Here is a 20,786-nt window from a genome sequence, read left to right on the forward strand (position 1 = left end):
TCTTTAGTTTCATAAATTACAAACTTCTATTTCTTGGCCTAGGTTGACTTTCATATCTCCTCAGAGCATTAATTAAGCACTTATTATGTATCCAGCACTAAGATATTCACTAGCAATAAAATTACAAGCAAAAAAGACAGTCTCTTCCCTCCAATGATTGAAATTGGGGAAGAAAACACATGAAGAGAACTTGAAAGCCAGACTGGAGGATACTCAAAAGGATGGGGTCAAAAATTCCAGAGAACTGGGAATGGAATTAGACAAAATTAGGCATGAATGGCTTGGGAACATTGTCTGGCCAAGAACTTCCCAGTCTAAGAAAGGGGCATAGGAGTCTCCAATATAGATGGCTTCTTTTGAAAAGGGGAAAAATCTGGAGGTTCATGAATGGGGCCTAGAATAAAGTCACATCCAAATCTTAATCTTTCTCCTATGCTCCAGTATCACATCTCTTACTTGATGTTCCAAAGGTTTCTTAAATTCAACATGTTTAAAACTAAGCTTCTCATCTTTCTCTTCTAAACCCATTCTTATTTGTCACTTTCCCAATTCTGCAAGTGCATCAGTTGTATTTGCAACCTTGGAATTATCTTTGAATCTCTCCTTTCAACATCCACATCAAACTGCCATATTTTATTCATTGTACCCTCACTACACCTCTGACATCTATGTCCTCTCTATTTACAATTCCATATTCCTAGTTCAATCACTTATAGACTCTCAATTGAATTATTATAATATACCCTTAATTGATCTTCTTGGATCCAGTCTCTCCTCACCTGAATCTATCTACTTCATAGATGCTGAAAAAAATTTTCCAAAAGAATAGTCCTGACCATGTCATCAACTCAAGACTTTTCAGTGGCTCCCTTTTGCCTTTAGAATAGAACACAAATCCAAAGCTTGGCACTATATTTTTCAGCAGTACCTCTGTTTGATTATGATATGACTCCACAAGCATCATGCTTCCCCCCAGGTTAAACTCATCACCTAAAATCTCATTATCATGCCTAAATGAGAACCCATTGTGGATGGCACAATACTTATCTCTGCATGCTCAGCTACTCCCAGTCTGCCTCATAGAAGAACAAACAGAGAGATGCAGTACATTGTAAAAGATTGCTGGTGAGATTGAAAGAACAATCAGTCAAGTTTTGGAAAAAGCCCCTGGAGTGAATGTAAAGAAGAAATTGGTTCCTTTGCTAGTACTACTGAGAAAGAAGATAATGAAATGGAGATGAAAGAAAGAGGTAGAACAAGATGAGAAGGCAGTGGGGAGAAAAATGGGGGACTATATGTGAATATAAAAGTAATCAGTAGTGGATTGTATGGGAGGAGCTGAGAAAAGAATAATATAAACAAGATAAGTTGGTTGGGGATTCCAATATCTAAAATTTTTCTACATCTGATTTGTAATTAACTCAAGCTTCACTATGTTTTTGTCCTCTCTGTAGAAATATCTGACCTGGGTTTTTTTTCATTATATTAGTGTTTGTTTGAAATTGCAAGGTACTTTTTAGAGTCTATTTTCCCATCTTTAGATTTACGTGTTATTGCTAAATGACTATATTTAAGAATTCCTTCAGTCTCTTATCAAATATAGTTCCCATCAATTTCATGACTATTGTTAGAAACAGGTTTTGGAAAGATAAAAATTGTCTCCCACAATCAGGAGAGAAACAAAAACAAATATTTTGACACTGGTCTATTCTTTCACATTACCTATATATGTAATATGAATTCATATATATATATATACATATATATATATATATATATATATATATATATATATATAGAGAGAGAGAGAGAGAGAGAGAGAGAGAGATCCTTTAGAGCTGTGATTTCATGTTTGTGGGGAACTTATCAAATGAATTTTTCCAGTAGTATAAATAGATGACTTGTCTGTAAATTATAGCTTCAGAGAATTGACTAGGGGTACTGAGAGATTAACAGGTTTGCCCAAGGTCCCACAGATAGTATGTTTTGAAGGCAAGCCATTATTAATTTAGGTCTTGTCTTGAAGTACAGACTGGTATTCATTATGTCACATAGCTTCACATACTGTTCTTGATACTGAATGAAATTCTTTTGTGTTTCTTCTGGCATTAGCACGAGCACTTGGGATGTACAGTTATCATTCCATATTCTAATCACATGATAAGCCTAGTTTCTTTCCCTACTGGGCATTTTGCTGATTACTTCTTTAAATTCCTATTATTCAAAATTTTTCATTGGTTGGATGTCGCAGGATGCTCAAATCCACTATGCATGTGTCCCTAAATTAAAGAAAAAAAGCTATTAGTATGTTGAATATACCTTCCTCATTCCCTGTTGGTGAACTTATGGAAGGGCATTAACAAGAATCATTCAGGATAGGAACCAGGCATGGGTTGCAATTTATATCATTATAAAGAACTTTCAAATTCTTAAAGATGAGATAAAAGATCTATTTAAATACTGAGTATTCTAATCTTTCAAATTATTGCAAAAAAAAAAAGACTGGAGATATGGAAAATGGTTTTTGATCATATTTTTATAAGACCACAGTGAAAAACATTATCCTGTTGCTTCTACATTTAATTTTATTGGATTTGGGTAGGTGATATTTTAGATACTTCAGTAAACTTTACCATATTCTTTCAATTTCTTACTTGTAAGATATTAAAAAAAAACATTTTGATTTGTTAATAGTCACCTTTCAATACCAGGTAGAAAATGTTATTGTTTTACTCCTGACTAATCAGGCTGATGAAGTCTGTTTCCATGGGACTGGTTCTTTGTGTGCCATTTACTCCCTACCACCACCCTATTTCTGAAGGGATTTTTCAAGGTGGATGTTGAAAATAATAATAATATCACCAACAGAGATGAGAAAGTTAATAATAAAATGAAGATGATAATGATACTCTCAAAAGAAATGAGACTACTGAGATAATAATAAGAAAAATAACAAGTTGATAGTAACAATAATGATATGTATATAAAAACAGAATAGACAAACATAACATACAATGATTTTCTTGGCCTAAAGACCCTAATCAGAGAGGATTAGAAAATATTACAAATGGAACTCATATCTAAAATTGCTACCAGTACAACTCCTTCTTCTAATAAAATGTTCCCAGTGAAGTGACTGCACAGATGAACAGATTTGTGGCATGTTAACATAATAATCACATTATTTTGTTTTTAAGAAATTCCTTAAGATATGATATTACCTATAATATGAAAAGTAGAACAAAATTAATTCGATCTTTAAGGAAACCTATCATATTTATGCTTACTTGTTCTGCCAAACACGGATAGATAGAATAGACAAGATTTAGAATAGTTAAGAAGAGATTATGCCAAATGGCAGATTAATAAAGAGTCTAAGAATGGCATGATGCATTCCTTAGGAGAAGTTTCAGATGAGAACAGTTAAGTAGTATGAGGCATAGATCAATCAGGTATGTCACCTACCCTCTACATGCTTAAACTTAAGGCAATGCTCAGCAATTGAACATAGGATAAAAATGAGAAAGACTGTTTTATACCTAAAATACTTTTTCATGTATTTGCCTTTAATTTTATGAATATAAACTTCCTTAAAATTTCTGTCTCTTTAAAATGTATTTAGACCTGAAGGTTTTAACTATTTTTTTTTTGTGCTAAGGACTTTTTTTGGCAGTCTGTGGAAGCCTATTGCCTCTTTTTCAGAATAATGTTTTAAAAAAATTAAAGACAACGCAAAATTTCATTTGGAGTCTATTGAAAAAAATATATAATTTTAAAGAATTTTTAAAATATGTCCAAAGATGATATGGATGGATATAGACTCAAAGTTCAGAACTCTTGACTGAAATTAGAGCTATTTTTAGCTCTTCTTGGTTATATCAGTAGGTACCATACATCTATTCGCATTGTAATTATTGTTCAAAATACTTATACTTTCTAAGGCTATATTATGTTGAAAATTTAAACAAATTTTGTTGCCTAAAAATCAATACAAATACAGTCAGTGAATATGTGATAATTAAAAAAAAATAAAAATTGGCTTTCTCATGAAGTGGGTAGTTTTTAAGTTGTTAAGTAAGAAAGGTGAGCCCTACATGTATATAAAGACACATCAACTGTTAGCCAGTATTTCTTAGAATAAGTCTCCTTGCTTCTGTTCAATTCAGCAGCATTTAGTAAATTTTTACTATGTATAAGACTGTATGAAGTGTTAAGAATTTAAAGTAAAAAAAAAATTAGAGCCCTGGTCCTCCAGGAACTTCTACTCTGAGAGCAAGAAAGGGAAACAGGTAGGAACTGAGAACAAATAGACAAATTCAAATTATATGAAAAGAATTTCCAACTGTGAGAGAGTAGAGTGCACAAACAACTGGAGATGTCAGAGAAATTGTCCTGAAGTTATTTGAGTTGAGTCTTGAAAGCAGCTGTGTATAGGGAAAGGTGATAAGGGAGGTCATTCTGAGAATTTCTGCATTTCTCTTATCCTGTATGCATAAGATAAGAAGTATTTGGCATTTAGTCAGTCAACTAGCATTAGTTAAGTACCTACTATATGCAAGGCACTATTCTAAGTTCTTATGATATAAGAAAAGGACAAAACAAAATCTCTTTTGACCATGAGTTCAGTCTAATGGGAGAAAAAACATTTAAAGAATTATATGCAAACAAGTTAAGAGATAGGATAAATAGGAGGTAGTCTAAGAGAGAAGGACAGGGGAAGTCTTTTATCAGAAAGTGGAAGATTCCTTGATCCTGGAAGAAAAATAGGATGCAGAAATGAGAGAGAATATTCAAGACAATTCTAGACAGCCAGTGAAAATGCCCAAAGTTGGAACATAAAAGTTTTGTTCTAAGAATATCAAGGCAAAGGGCAAAATGCCTAAAAAGGTAAAAAAAAAAGTCTAGGTTATAAAGGTCTTAAACAACAAAACAGGAGTTTTATTTATTTGATCCTAGAGGTAATAGGCACCCACTAAAATGGGTACCCAATTGATGTAGTCAGACTTGAATTTCAGGAATATCAATTTTAACTGAATTGAATTGACTTGGGAGAGATGTAGAGCAGGGAGACTAAACAAAAGGTTATTGAAATAGTTCAAGTGTGAGGTGATGACCTTTAGTAGAATGCTGTCAGAGGAGGGAAGGGGATACATAGATAAATACATACACATATATGGTGTAAATATATATAATTATAGGTATATAATTTATATATAATTTTAAAGTAGAAGTAGCAGAACTTGACAAGTGATTTGAATATAGGATACAAGTGAGAGTGAGGCACTGAGTATAATATCATAGGTTGTGAGCCTGAATGATTAGGAAAGTGGAGGCACCCTCAAAATTAATGAAAAACATACAAAGACAGGAAAGTTTGGAGGGAAAGATGAGTTCAGTTTTGGATATATTGAATTTAAGATTTGTAGGGGACACCCAGTTCAAGATTTCTAATTGGTACTTCTTTTCTGTGTTTATTTGATTTTTTTCAATTATATGTATGCATAATGTTATGGCTTTTGGGGCATAGGTCCAATTTGTTCTCCAGAATGTTTGGATCAGTTCACAACTCCACAAATAGTGCATTAATGTCCTAATTTTAATGGACAATTTCTAATATGGCAGCTATATATCATAGTGGATAAAGCCCTAAAACCTAGAATCAGAAAGATCTGGGTTCAAATTGAGCCTCAGATACTTACTGTGTGACTTTGGACAAGTCACTGAAACTCTGTCTCATTTTCTTCAATCTGTAAAATGAATATAATAATAGTCCCCACTTCCTTGGGTTGTTATGAGATATAGATGAGCGAATATTTGTAAAGTGCTTATCCCAGTACCTGGCATAAAGTAGTGCTATATAAGTGCTATTTCATGCCACTGCAGTTAGAGATGGGAGGCTGGAGTCAGGAGAAATATTAGAGTAGTTCTGAAAGTCATAGAGTAAAGGATGATCTTTGAAATTATAGGAACTGATAAGATTAACAAAAGAATGATGAAGTAGAAAACAGAATAAAGTAAGAACATTTAGATTGTTTTGTAGGACTAAGTACTAAGCTTCCTTTTGCTCAATTTACTTCCAGTAATTACTAAGATGCAAATATACTTATGTATGTGTGTATATATGTATATATATATATATATTTTAAAAAGTGAATGAGATATCATAAATTATTTTCATGAAAAGGGACAAAAGCATTGCTAAAATATCTCTACTCATTGAATCAAAGAACTCAGGGAGATTATACTCAGGTTCGGATCTAACCAAGACAAATACTCTAGCTATAAAACCTATCTATCAACAAATAAAATTCCAGGTCCCATGAATTCTCACTTCTTGTCTGGGGTCATCTGACTGTGATTAAAGTAGATGTGAAATGTCCCTTCAATATATTATCTTGGCACATTGTGTAATGTTCTAGTTAAGTTTATATTAACCTTCCCAATAAAAGATCTTATGATTTCAGTCTTCTTTCAAATGAACTACATGCTGAAATGGCCACTTGGGCTGTTTAACTGCCATAGGGAATAAGAAAAAGTGCTTCCGAGGAACACATTTCCAACAGGAGACATGCACTGAACCAAGTACATGAGATGGCCCAAGTCCCATGAAATCTTAGCTTGGCAGAGCTGAAAGGAATCTTCATAGTCATCAATCTTTTGCTATATCTGTGTAACCTTGGGAAATCCCCTTGGTGTCTCTGAACCTCAGTTATCTGATTATAAGAGCTATATTACTTACCTCAGGACACTGCTAGTTGAGAGAGGAATGTTTCTACATGTAAATTCCTTTGGAAGGTTTGGGTTACTATATCAATTACACTTTAACATTCTCATTTTCTGCTATAATCACTGTATATTAGATAGAAATAGTCTAGGGACTAGTCACTATTGTATTAGTGCTCTTTTATTTTTAATGTTCAACAGACTATTGGGCAGGTGGATAAAACAATGGCTTTTTGTAGTTGAAGAAAACTCCTGGGATATAAATGCATTTCTGTAGGCTCATAGACAGCATCTTCTGGGCAACATTATTAGCAGACAAGATGATAGTGGATGTTATGTACATTATCCTGCTCCTACATGCTTTTGCTTTTTGTTCTATTAGGACTGTATTTTGAGAGCTTTTGATTTGACATTGATGCAAGTTTGTAAGTATTATATCTGGTAATATCTATTTTAAAACATTCTACTGGATTTTTTGTGGGTCACTACTGTATCCAGGCAACTACTTTGTCTATGAAAATTCTATTACTCCTGTATAGTTTGGGTTTATTTGGTGAATCCTCAATGATGGCTTGTGCACATGTATACTATAAGGATTTTCTATTAGTTTATGTAAGTTAGTTCTGGTATGCAATTCCAGCCATCTGATTGTATATTTCTAAGTACTCAGTATGTACCAGTATGTACTAAATTTTTGCAAACAGGATAAGAATCCATTAGGCAATAAATATTTATTGTGTCAGGTACTGTATAATGTGTTACATCATTTCTACCATGTCCTTGCCCAATCTACAACAATCATTAAGTTAAATTATCTTAGCATAAACTTTATGCAATATCTCATGGCTATGACCTGGTTCTACATGACTGTCACAAATGCCTTTGTTTTATAAAGAATTCTACAAGACTCTGCAATTTATTCTTTGTTTCATTATCATCATATCATTAATTATGTTCCTATGGATGTAGCATACGAAAGTTTTGGGGTTCCATACTTGGATCTTAGCTATTTCATAGGTTTGATTTGGGGGTAAAACAATATTGGTTGTATTTGATAATTGCATCATTATATACTTGTTGAGTTTTTATGTTGCTCTGTGAAGTGGTTTCTGTTCCAGAAGCATTTCTGTAACTTTGTTGTGATCATCATCATATCATCATTGTCATAGCCATTATTTTTATTACTCTATTTACTTATTTTTGTAAATAAGTAAACTGAAGAACACAAAGAAGGGACTGGATTTTTTTTTCCTTTTCCTTACATCTATGCCTTTCCATCTCCCCAAACTTTGCATTTTCACTGGCTGTATCCCTTGCCAAAAATGTACTTCCTCTTACTTATATCTTCCTTGAATGCCTCTGAGGCATTGTTAGCCTTTAATATTGCTTTGTAGAGTGTATTTATTCCATAAATATTCCTACAAGTTATGATAATCATCATTTTATTCATTCATTATTGTTATTAATCACATCATCAGTTTATAAATAAGAAAACTAATCCAACCTTCTGGAAAAGGCATTTCCTGGTCTCCTTTAATAACAGTTCCTTCTTTCAGAGACTTGTTCCCATAGATAGTGTTTATATCTTGGTGCATATAGTTGTTTCCTTTTTCTTTCATCAACTCAGCTACTGTAACCTCATTCAGCATATGGGCTATGTTTTTTTAACTTTCTTTATTTGCTCAGCTCTTAATAAAGTACCTAGCACAGAGTATATCCTTATGTTGTTGATGGACACAGTGAGTATGACAAGTAAGATTTGAACTTTTTTTTATCCCAAGTTCTACCTGCCCCTCAATTTTGTATGTGTGTGTATGTATATATTTTCATTTCTCTCAAGTGACAATTGAGAAGGAATATGGAAATAAATGATTTAATTGAAAACAATTTGTGTTTTGTAGTAGGTAACATTATTTGTTTGTTTTTGTTTAAAGTCCTTACTTTCCAACTAAAGCAGATGAGCCATAAGGGCTAAGCAATGTGGATTAAATGACTTACTCAAGGTAGGAAATGTCTGAGGTCAAATTTGAACCCAGGATCTCCCATCTCTAGGCCTGGTTCTTTATTCTCTGAAGCACCTAATTGCTCATCATAGCAGGAGATATAATTTACTAACAGTTATAGTTTTAGGTTGTTTTGTTTAGAATTTATAGTCCAGTGATATTGAACCTTTTAGAGACTGAGTGCACAAACTAAAACCCTCACACTGTCTGTGAGCCCCCTATGTTACCCAGAGAGCGAAGGAAGGAAGCTCTCCCATTGGGATACTGGGCAGAGGGGCAGTTGATGGGAGAAATTTCCTCAAATGGAGAGGGAGAAGGGAATAGCCCCCTCAAGGATATATGCCATATGTTTGCCAATGTGGCTTTAAGTAATTGTGACAGTTGAGAGCTTTACAAACTTTCTAAAATTAAAAAAAAAATAATCACTGATTCTATGTAGTTCATTTCCTTATTTTTGAGAATATTGTAAGGATGAAGTAAGACATAGTCCCTGACCACAGAGGAACCTTATTTTCATAGGGTAGTGGGATGTATTCACATTTACCATAATTCAAAATTATATCAGAAGAATTGTTAGTGGGCAAAGTCACAGTCATTTACATGACCCTCTTAATCCTTGTTTAATTACATAAAAAGTAAAAAAGGTCAATGCTTCCAAAGGGGAGAATAGGATGAGTGTCTCTATTATAAGGCTCTCTAAATTGCTAGAAGGCTCTCATCAATGATTCCTTTTATTGCAACAATCAGGTATAGAATCTGATGACTTTTGAAGGCTCTAGCTAATGCTTGGGAACACAAAAGAACCAATAGACCCTGGTTTCTATGAGTCTGAGCTATGCATTATCTAATCAGCATTTGGACATAGTTTATTTAAAATAACTGACAATGTCACTGTGACCTCTGCTTTTTGTAAGAATTTCATAGTTTCTTCCTTTTTTTCATCCTAATCCAGGGTTTTCTAATGGTCAAGCTGTATTAAGCACTCTGAAATCTGAAAATCTGAAAAAAAATCTGAAAAAAAAATCCTCAAATACCCCCAAAGTGGTCATCCAGCCAATTAAAAACTGTCTATTCTTGCAGCAACCTATTACATTTTAAGGGAGTTTTAATTTTTGGAAGTTTTTTTTTCCTGATGTTAAGCCAAAATTTGCTCTTTGTGATTTCTACCCACTGCTCACATTTCTACCCATGGGGCCAAACAAAACAAGTTCAATCTTTCATCCTTGGGACAGCCTAGCATATGCATGATGACAGCTATCCTACTCTCTATTCCCTAAGTCTTCTCTAGGCTAAACATTCCCAATTCTTTCAAGGGATCTTTATATAACATGTCCTTGAGACCTTTTACTATTTTAATTGCCCTTACCTTTATGCTCTCTAGCTTAGCAACATTTTTTTGCCTATACTCTGGTGCCCACAACTGAATGCAATATATAGCTATTTTCTGATCAGTGCAGAATCCAATGACATTATCAATTAACTTACACATATCAACTACTATCTATGTCTGAAACATATATACAAAGCAAAAACAAAAACACTGTCCTCATGGAGCTCATATTCCAATGGAGGAGTCAACACAGAACAGATGTGATAAAAACTGAGTAAGTAGAAGGTAATCTGAAGGAATGTCAATAGCAGTTAGGGAGACCTGGAACAGTCTCCTAGAGGACAAGGCACTTGAGTTGAGTATTAAAAAAGGAAACTATTCTAGCAGGGGGAATGTGTATGGAAGAACATTACAGGGTTGTAGTACAGGGAACTTAATAGCACAGTGGAGAGAGGAATGGACTTCTTTTCAGAAAGATCTGAGTCCTAATCCATCCCCAACCTCTGGGCAGACATTTGATCTCTAACTTCCTCCATTTCTTCTTCTGTATTGAGAAAATAATGACAGCTTATTGTTGTTGTGATGATGAAATGAGATAATATCTCTAAAGCATTTTGCAAACTTAAAAGCAGTAATAAATATAATTTATTATTATTATCATTATTATTCTTGTTGTTCAGACATGTTAGATTCTTTCTAACCTCCATGGACCATGTTACCCATGGACTTTTCTTCACAAAGATACTAGAACAGTTTACTATTTCCTACCCCAGAGAATTAAGGTAAACTGATTTTAAATCATTTCCCCAGAGTCATATAACTAATATTGTCACATAAATAATAATTTCCTGACTGCAGAATTAACCTCCAGTCTTCTAGACCAGGTAATTATTCACTGAATGATCTAGCTACCTTCTAGGCAAAGAGAGATTAAGTGACTTGTTCACAGTTACATACCTAGTGTCTGAGACCAGATTTGAATTTAGGTCTTCCTGACTCCAGACCCAGAATTCTATCCACTGAAGCATTTAGCTATTGTTATTATTTTATTGTTATCATCATCATAATCATCATCATCATCACTCTCATCATTACTAATATAAGAATTAAAATTAAATAATGATGCAGGGAGCTTGATGGGGGCCAGAACCCTAGTAGATCTATTTTAAAATTTGTAATATAATCATCATTTTTATAATTTGCACAGAGATTAAAATTAAGCAAAAGCAGCTTGTAAAATGTAAGAAGTTGAGACAGGAAGGGAGGATATAGGTAGTATGATGCCTTAAATCCAATGAAAAATAATTTATTTTTTATATCATGTAAGAAGGAGCTATTGGTGTTTATTGAGTAGAGAGAGTGACAAGGGCAGGCCTATAGTTTAAGTTCATCATCTCTGCATCTGTGTAGAGAATCAAATTATATAGTGAGGGATTTAAGATAGGGAGATTAATGAGAAGGAAATAGTCCAGGTAAGAGGTAATCATGGACTAAACCAGGATGGTGACTTTGATCCACTCTTTAATTCCTGGATATTATTATTTAAATGTAGAAATAAGAACTTCCACTCTACTACAAATTCAGTCTGGCTATGGGACAGCTCAAATATGCAGGTTATGTTCTGGTTTCATTTTATTTCCATGAGGTTATGTCATATTTGAAGACTGACAGTTCAGATAATGTTCACTGAGTCTTCTGAAGGTCACCTCTCACTCATCTACATTAGATTGCTGTCTCAAACTGATAACTAAATTGACGTGCTTTATGCAGCATGGAGCTTTTAATAACATACAGATATGCCATACTTGTATTTCCTATAAATGTTCTCTCATCATGGGTCTGATTATTTGTAGATCATTCTTTCTGGCAATTTTAAAACCCCTGACAATCTTCCTAACTTTGTGAATATGGAACTTGTGGTGAAGAATAACTATCCAGAAATGCCTTAAGTTACAAACCATTAAGCCATAGAGGCAAAAGCCAACTCAGGTCTCCTGGTCTGAAAGCCTTGGGCCACTTGATCCTGCTGCATTGCCCACATAGATGTGTAGAGAAGTATACTTAGTGTTCACTCTGAGGATAATTGCATCAGTAATTGTAAGGACAATTTATAAAGCATCTCAAATGAAAAAACAAAAATCATATAACCCCAATATTTTGTATCCTGGACAATTTACATTAAACTATTTTGAGATTCAATGTATCAATATATTTCTGGTGCTCTTTAGAAGGCTGAAAGATTTCTATGTAGGAGTCCAAAATTCTCCCATAAATCTGAGAAATAATTGGCCTATTTGTTACCTATACATTTTATCTTGAATGCTTAGGTGGTCATGAAGAAGGAGGCAAGGGAAGAAAGGGCAAGTATGTTCCTAGATGGCATACTGGGTCTCAAGATATAAATACCTGAATTCAAGTCTGGTCTGATAAACTTTCTAGATGTGTGATCCCAGGAAAGTGTCTTACATCTTTTGAGCCTCAGTTTTCTCATTTGCAAAATGGAAATAATTACCAAACATACTTTATCAAGTTGTTTTGAGAACAATTTCTGTTAATATTAAGAATTGGCAAACATTAAAATACTATGTAAATACTAGCTATCAGGAGCAGCATTTATTACAGTTACCTAACGAGCTTTAGATATTACCTATTTTCTGGAGTGGGTTGGATGAAGCACTTGGTCTCCAGGAAGATATGAGTTGAAATGCCACCTTAGTCACCTACTAACTTTGAGATCCTGGTAAAATAACTTAAACCTTGACTGTCTCAGTTTACCTATATGCATATATGAGGAAATTTATAGAGTAAGCCTTTCTTTCTTTTCTTAATGAGTACTGATTGATTGATGGTAAAATAATATTTGTAAAGCTCTTTATAAACTTTAAAGCAGTTCTACTAGGGTTCTGTCCCTCATCAGTTTCCCTTCATCATTTTTGTATTTGGTGTTTTTTTTTTTTCTTAGTGTAGCAAAAGTCAGGGTCTCTGCCTGTCTTGACACCTTTCTTTTTGAAATGTGGCACAATTCTTTTTCTAGTTATTTGCTCCTTCTACCAATTCAGCACCATGGAGAGCTCTCTGTGCCAAAGGACTTTTAAGTAAAAGATTAAGCCCATTTTAGGAAAATGTAGATTCACTTTCAGGCATTTAATAAAAGATGTTAAGAGAGAATTTTAGGGTCAAGTTTTCCTGTGGCTTTCAAGTTTTTGTTGCTGTCGCACAAGGCTGCCTTCTTTATTACTGCAATTGTCAGGCAGTCAGAATGTGTTTTACTTCTTTCTGTTCGCCTCTGAACAGGCAAGGCACAGAAAGAAAGCATGGAAACCTTAACTCCTTTTCTTCTTTCTCTCCCAACTAGATTCAACTATGTGGCTATGCTTTGTGCCTGCATTCCATAAGGCATTGATCTCAAGGTCAGTCCTCCCCTCTTTCCTTCTGAGTAGTCTGGTGTCTGTACCTCTATTATATATGGTGCTGCTTTGTAAGTTTGAGTTTACTAGCAGCTCAGAGTTTCATGATCCCTATTCATTTTCTAGGGATCCAATATTTTCTCATCTTTTTTTTTCATTTTGAGGAATGTTAGTCCTGTTTGTGTGTGTGTGTGTGTGTGTGTGTGTGTGTGTGTGTGTGTGTGTGTGTGTGTGTTTAGGAACACCTGTGAATAAAGTTTTTGTTTCAAGTAGTCATTTTTGCTGTGGAAAACATCAGTATAATTTTGGTGTTTCAAAATCCAGGCAGACTTATTCCCACCCTGCCATTCCACACCACAGCAAAGCCATTATTTTTATATTAATTTCAAATATTTAAGAGGTTAAAAGCCAAGATTGTCCTTAATAACCCACTACATTGGAGACTTCAAATTTTCTAGTAAAGTTGAGATTATGTTTTAGTTTTTTTTGTTTTTTTTTTTGTTTTTTTTATCTGTGTACCCAAGTCTGAGAGAATGAAGCTTATAAGATACTTCACCAAATTCGATCAATCATTCAGTGATGTAATCAGTGGGTCTTTATTTGTTCTACAAGGCAAGGCAGGTGAGAGATTTAACTAGAGACTCCCAGGGCTGAGAAAATAGCAGAGGAGTCAGGACTGGAAATGGAAAGATACTAAGATACTAAGGCACCTCACAAACTAGGGAATTAGGAAACAGCTCCAAGACTGAAACAACCACCCCATCCCCACCAAAAAAAAAATCCTAGGCAATCATGGCCACCTTTCAAATGGAACATAAAAAGATGAGAACAGGGGAGGGATATAGCATAAATATTAGAAGAGCCTGGAGTATACTGATTTTTAGAAAGCATGACAGGAGGCAAAAAGTTTATGAAACTCCTGAGACAAACTCTTCTCATTACTTAGATCAGAGTCAAGAGGCTTTAACATCTGTTTTGCCCCTGACTTCAAAGGACCATGAGACCTTGCCAACTGATTTGAAGCTAAAAGCTACTTTTTGTGTTGACTCCCTCCATAAGAGCAGGGGTTATGCATTCTATTTGTATCCCCAATGATAATCATAGTGCTTTGGACATGTATGAATTTTATGAATTTATCACCATTTTTCATCCATGCATTCATTCATAGTGGTTTAAGGTTCTTTCTATTCAGTTGAGTATAATGAATGGGAATATTGAATCCATTACCATTGCAAGGCATCAGAGTTATCATAGGAAGGGAGGGATGGTTCTCTAGTAAGCACTATCAATTGGTTGCTTACCTCTTATGCAACTGGCAGGCAGCTACTGTGGAAGCATATTTCTAGTTAGAATCAATCAAAAAGTGGTGCAAAGCAGTACAGGCTGGAGATGATTTCTAGGCAGCAGGAGGGGATGTGTTAGAGTTGAGTTGGCCTGTGGTAAGAAAGGATAGGTAGCCCTTCTCCAAAATTTCATTTTGTTTTTACTGAAAGAAACATCATGTCTATATTAACACTATTAATTTATTATTTACCCTACTGAAGATTTTAATTTTCAAGTGAAATAGTATCTGAGCAGAAGAAAGAAATGCCCTCCTCTTACCCAATTCTACTGCAGATTTCTTTCTTAGCAGGTGGTGTAAGGTTAGGAAGAGAGAATAGGAACCCAAAATATTGTATAGGGCATGGAAGAGAAAATGAAGTAAAATTTTTTTCTTTCTCTGTACAAATCAGGATGCACTACTCTGTAAGGAGAGAAAACACTGTTTGAAGTCACAGCCTCTCAAACTCAGAAAGAAACATATAGGCTTCTTTCATCACAGCCTCTAAATCACAGTATTTAATCTGGTGTCTATGAACCTATTTTTAAAATTTGTTAACTATATTTTAATAAATTTGTGTTCCTTTAGAGTTGAGTATTTTTAAATTATCTATTTTAATATGTTATTTTAAGAAGGCGTTCATAATCTTTGCCAAATGTTAACATTTTGATACAAAAAAAATTTAAGAATTCTGGCTTATGTATCTGATTGAAACATCTTACAAATCATAGGTTTATAGATGTAAAGGACCTTAGAGATCATATATTCCAACGTTTATTTTATAGATGAAGAGACACTGGCCCAAAGAGGTCAAGTAACTAAACTAAGAATTACATAGGTTGTTAAATATGAAATTTGGGCCTAGATACTCATTCCAAATTCAATTCTCTTTCCCCTGTACCAAACCACCACTGTGCTGGTGTATTAGCCCTCAGATCTCCTTAGCGTATTTCTCAAAGTCCACAATTCCCACAATTTCAAACTACAAAAAAAAATTTTTAAGTATGAATTATTCTGTACGTTAACACACTAGGAATTTAATCTCAAATACCATTTCAGTTTGTCTATAGTTATACAGAGAATCTCTAAAACCATAGGAAAACAGGATTTAGAAGTAGAAGGGACTTTAGAGACTATCTAGAAATAATAGTAGGTAATATTTATTTAATCTAGATCCTGATAAGTGTGAATAATTAATCTGCTGAAGTGCTTGCATTATTCAAACTTAAACTGAATATTTCCATTGACTTGGGACTAATCACAAAATTTTACATAATCATTACTCTGAAAAGTACAAATTTTGGTTTATGCAACTATCTTAGGAGATTCAGTCTTCATACTAATGGATCTTTCTATTTCCATATATGTACATATGCATATATTTATGTATATTTCCCAATGTGTATATGTATACATAGATACATATATATGATATATTATATATGCAGAGATTATAGCTAGATCTATATCTAGATATCCTTATATAGATCTATATACGGATAGATAGAAAGATAAATAATAGATATCTGCATAGATATTTATTTGTATCTAACAGCTTTTATTTATAAAATTTACAAAATTATAAAAAATATTCATAAAATTTACAAATATTTTGATCATTACAAGACCTCTGTGAGTTTGGCTTAGTTTTTATTTCCATTTTCCTTAAATAACCAATCTGATAACCAATTAAGGAAGTATCCAAATGAGTATTTGACCTTACTCTTTCTTGACTCTTCTAAGTACTCTGTTCTCTGTGCCATCTCATCTCCTATACAGAGCTACTGCTCTCATTTTAAAATAGAAGAAGAATGAATGCACCATTGAATATTGTTGATTCATTTTAGTGATAATCCTCCCATCTCCTATTATATAGATTAAAGAATTAGCACATAAAGAAAGCTGAAGTAGCATCTGTTATTATTGGGTCAAAACCTGCCCATACCTCTTCTTGGTCACCTGTTAAATCAGTACATTTGCTTGCAATAGGCACTATTTTATATGCCAGCATATCTTGTTTTACATACATAACTGTGAAATGTAAAAGCCACTGCCCTCCAAAGTGTATGCACCATGTTTTTGTTGTCATTGTTATAAAAGACTGTTAAAAACAGAGTCAAAGTCAAGTCTGATGGCTCATGTCTAGCTATGGCTGGGAAATGACTGAGTTGAGGGAGGCAATGTAGGTGTTTTACAGATTAGTTTTGGCTTGTTTTCCTGATTTTCCCAGAGTGACTTACATATTGTCAAGTTCACTTCTCCTTCTGTAGTGTGGGAATGTAGTAGGAGAAAGGAGATGAGGATTTCTGACCTGCAACTAAAATCTGATTTCTCTTGTCACTTCACAGAATTAACCCAAGTGTCATTCTTTATATGCTTGGATGTATGTCACCCTTATGCTATTCATTAGAAATAGACCTATACATTCATCACATGGAGGCAATCATAATGCATTTAGGAAAATTTGAAAGTAAAGACAGTGACATTTTTGGCATTGTAATACTGACCCTTGTCACTTTAAAACTCTGCCCACTTGTCTTGCTCCCACTAATCCATCAGAATATAGATAACTGGATACCGTGTCATTCAGAGACCCCCACAACCATGGGAGACCCCCAAAATTTTTATTTTCAAAATAAAATTAAATTAAGGAAAATTTTAGAAAATGAACACAAGAATTGAGGAGATAGCAGGAAGTAAGAAACAGAAATACAGGTAGAATATTATTGTATTGTTCTTAAGATTGCTATTTCAAATAGCTGTATTAAATTAATACCTATGTCATGGTTTTTCAGTAAATGGAAATATACACCAGCATATATATATATATATATGTATATATATATATATGTATATACATACATACATACATACACACACATATGTTAGCAGACCTCGGTTTTTCACATAGAAAGGAAATCCTTGATGATGAAACTTCCCTGAAGAGATCAGCAACTCTTCTGAAACTTACCATGATTAGAGTGTTAAGGAGATAAAGTTAAATAATTTTTCTAGGCTCATATAGACAATGAATATCTCAGGTTAAAAGATTTAGAAGTCAGTGAGGCCAGGATTTAAGACATTGTCTTCCTAACTTTGATAATGGCTTTTGAACTACTATCTTGTGATAGATACTTTCGACAAACTTTGGGCAAACAATCTCTACTAAATTGTGTGGGGTGAAAGGAGAATGGGAGTTACAATTTAACTGAATTCCTATATAGCATTATTCCTAGGAGGTACAATTTCAAAACTTGGAAGATTGCTCCTATCCTGAAGCCCTGATTCATGTTCCTCAGTGTGTGATGACTGTAAGCAGACCACAAGTTACTTAATTGTTAAAGTGTTAATTAATTGTTAAATTTCATTTCCTCCCTCTTCTTTCTCTTCCTTCTCCTCTTCCTTTCTTTTTGTTCCAGTATATTAATTTATTTTATCTTCATAAGAACCTGATGGTGTTGGTGCTATTGTTACTCCCATCTTATCAATGAGAAAAATTAATTAGAGATTAAGTGACTTACTCAGTATTATACAGCTACTGAGTGTCTGAAGCTGTATTTGAACTCATATATTTCTGACTCTTTTTGTATTCTATCTACTTAAATACCCAGAGTTTCAGAAGCACAGTGGAGAGAAAATGAATGGGACCCAATTTGGTTCCATTTCCAAATATATCCAATATGCTACCTGGATTCTTGGACTCTAGGAGCCTTATGAGTCATAATTTGAGACCATAATAGAAACTCCACTCCTTTCACCTATAAAAGAAAGGGACAAAGGAAAAGACCAAAGGTTATTGCCTTGCATGGCCTCAGTGTAAGGATAGAGAGAGGAAGGTCCTAGGAACAATCCCCCTTCCTTCATATTTTCATCAGCTAGTCACGAAGGAGTCACTTTCCCCTCTAGATATGAATGTGGCAAAGGCCAAAGCTATTGCTGAGTTGTGCTGTATTAAAGATATTTGTGATTCTGGCTTTAGCATCAGTGGAAAAAAGGTTGTCCCCAAACACATGGTAAACCATTCATCTGCCATTTTCCTGAAAACAGTCCCTATGCTGTAACATATGCGACATTATCTTGGGTGGTCTTGGAATGCACCCATCCCCTATATCTTTCTCTATTCTTCCTTCTTTTATTCCTTCCTTTTTTCCATCCTTCCTCTTTCTTTCCTTCCTTATTTTTAAAAAAGAATAAAGAAACCAAGTAGTTACATCCAAATAGGAATTTATTTAGTAATGTAACTTCAGAATCAATCTATGTTGCCTGTTCATCCCTAAAACAAGAATGAGATCTCTGAATCTACAATGTATTGTTATGACGTTGTCTCAAAGAAGTAACTTAAATACTATTAACAGATACAATTGCATAATTTTTCATAAGTGATTTTAATCAATTAATTAATCAATATGAGATGCAACTCATCCTTTATTATAAGTAAGTTTCTAAATATCCCTACTTTGGCTTAGAGAGATCCTAGTTTCTCAAACTTTAGTACTTAGAATATTATCACATGCTGTCATCATGGATGTTGGGATTTTATGGCCTTCCCCATGTAGAAAGTTCCAAGAAATTTCACAGATAAGGATAATTTAGTGGTTCTCTGCTAATTTGCTCCCAACAGTAAGTTTTATTATTATCCACTTTAAAACAAATGTACTTCATTTAATACTTAATAGTTTTTAAACAACTTTACTATATTTTACCAGCTCAGTTCATAATCAAGTAGCATTCAGATTACAAGAGAAATTAGTTCCCTATAAACATTTCATATGTAATAATTTTTTTCAGATTTCATACCATAAGAAAAATTAGAAACACAATAATCATATATAATATAATATATTTAAAACCTGAGATAAAACATTACCAGTCAGGTGACAACAATTCTGTCAAATACATTTCCAAATTATCTTACTTAGAAAATCATACCATTTATCACTTTTGGCATTCTGTGACAATTACATTCAAGACCAATTTAGACTGCTTACATTTATTAACATTTATAGAAATCTTGCTATGTGCCAGGCACTGTGCCAAGCATGGTACAACAAAGCAATCCTCATAATCACCCTGGGAAGTGGTAGCTATTATATATCTCCTTTATAAATCAGGATATTGAGGTAAAAATCTTTATCTCTGGAAGGAGTTCGATATCTCTGCTCTAGGCTGGTGGTTTCAAACTCAAAGAGAAATGGGGCCACTTATCCATATATGAGAGTCCTTGATTCCACAGAGTGATTTAAAAAAAAACATACATATTTTTGTATTTATTTTTATTCATATATAAACGCATTAAAATGATATGAAAACTCTATCTTAATCTGGCTTGGGCAGAGTTGGGAATATAATGGGCTGGATGTGACTGGCAGATGGGATGTTTGACACCATTGTTGTAGGCAACTCTCTAAGACTAAGTTCAGAACACATTCCTGATTTGTGCCCCAGAAAGGAGTTTCCACACCAACAGTTCCCTACATTGATGAAATAATTATGGTTTGTATGCCATTTTCCATCCATGTAAATATGTATTCATATTTTACCTCAGAATTAAACTTTGTGACCATTACATATAAACAACACTTAGAACTTTTTTTACTCTGTCCCTGGAGAGTGGCAGACATTATTTTAGTTCTAGGGAGGAAGTTGATTTCATTTATGAGAAAAAAGAGGATGGATGGGTTGGCAGTTTCAAATTTAAATTTAAGAACTTCCTATTATTAACTATTTCTTCTCCATTAAAAGAGAGCATCTTGTTTAAATCAGAGATCAACTTGAAAGTACGATGCAATTTAGAAGAATGTTTTTATGTTGCCACTGTAACTTTGGAAGGCATACTAGAGGCAAAAGACACCAAAAGGTATTGGGATAGAGCATTCATTCATAAGCTTTTAAGACCTCAAAAGCAGCAGTTTTGCAATTAATTGGTTTGTGTCAATAAAAATATTCCAAATCAGAAAAGAAAAATGCAGTGGAGCTATTAGTTCTATAGATAGATTGGGAAA

The 20,786-nt window shown here is 33.8% G+C and overlaps 1 protein-coding gene across 14 annotated transcripts in view; it reads left to right on the plus strand.

The window, feature by feature from the left end:
- LOC100619412 (contactin-4) overlaps positions 1 to 20,786 on the plus strand; it is a 1,170,520-nt gene that overhangs the window by 41,624 nt on the left and 1,108,110 nt on the right. For 5 of the 14 annotated variants that reach the window (XM_007500117.3, XM_016424452.2, XM_007500113.3 and 2 more), the window contains exon 2: positions 13,412 to 13,466. The exons of the other annotated variants lie outside the window; for them this stretch is intronic. The gene's annotated coding sequence lies outside the window, so the exon portion shown is untranslated. The remainder of the gene's footprint in view (positions 1 to 13,411; positions 13,467 to 20,786) is intronic. 14 annotated transcript variants of the gene reach the window in all.

This window comes from Monodelphis domestica, chromosome 7, assembly GCF_027887165.1.
Source record: "Monodelphis domestica isolate mMonDom1 chromosome 7, mMonDom1.pri, whole genome shotgun sequence".
NCBI lineage: Eukaryota > Metazoa > Chordata > Mammalia > Didelphimorphia > Didelphidae > Monodelphis > Monodelphis domestica.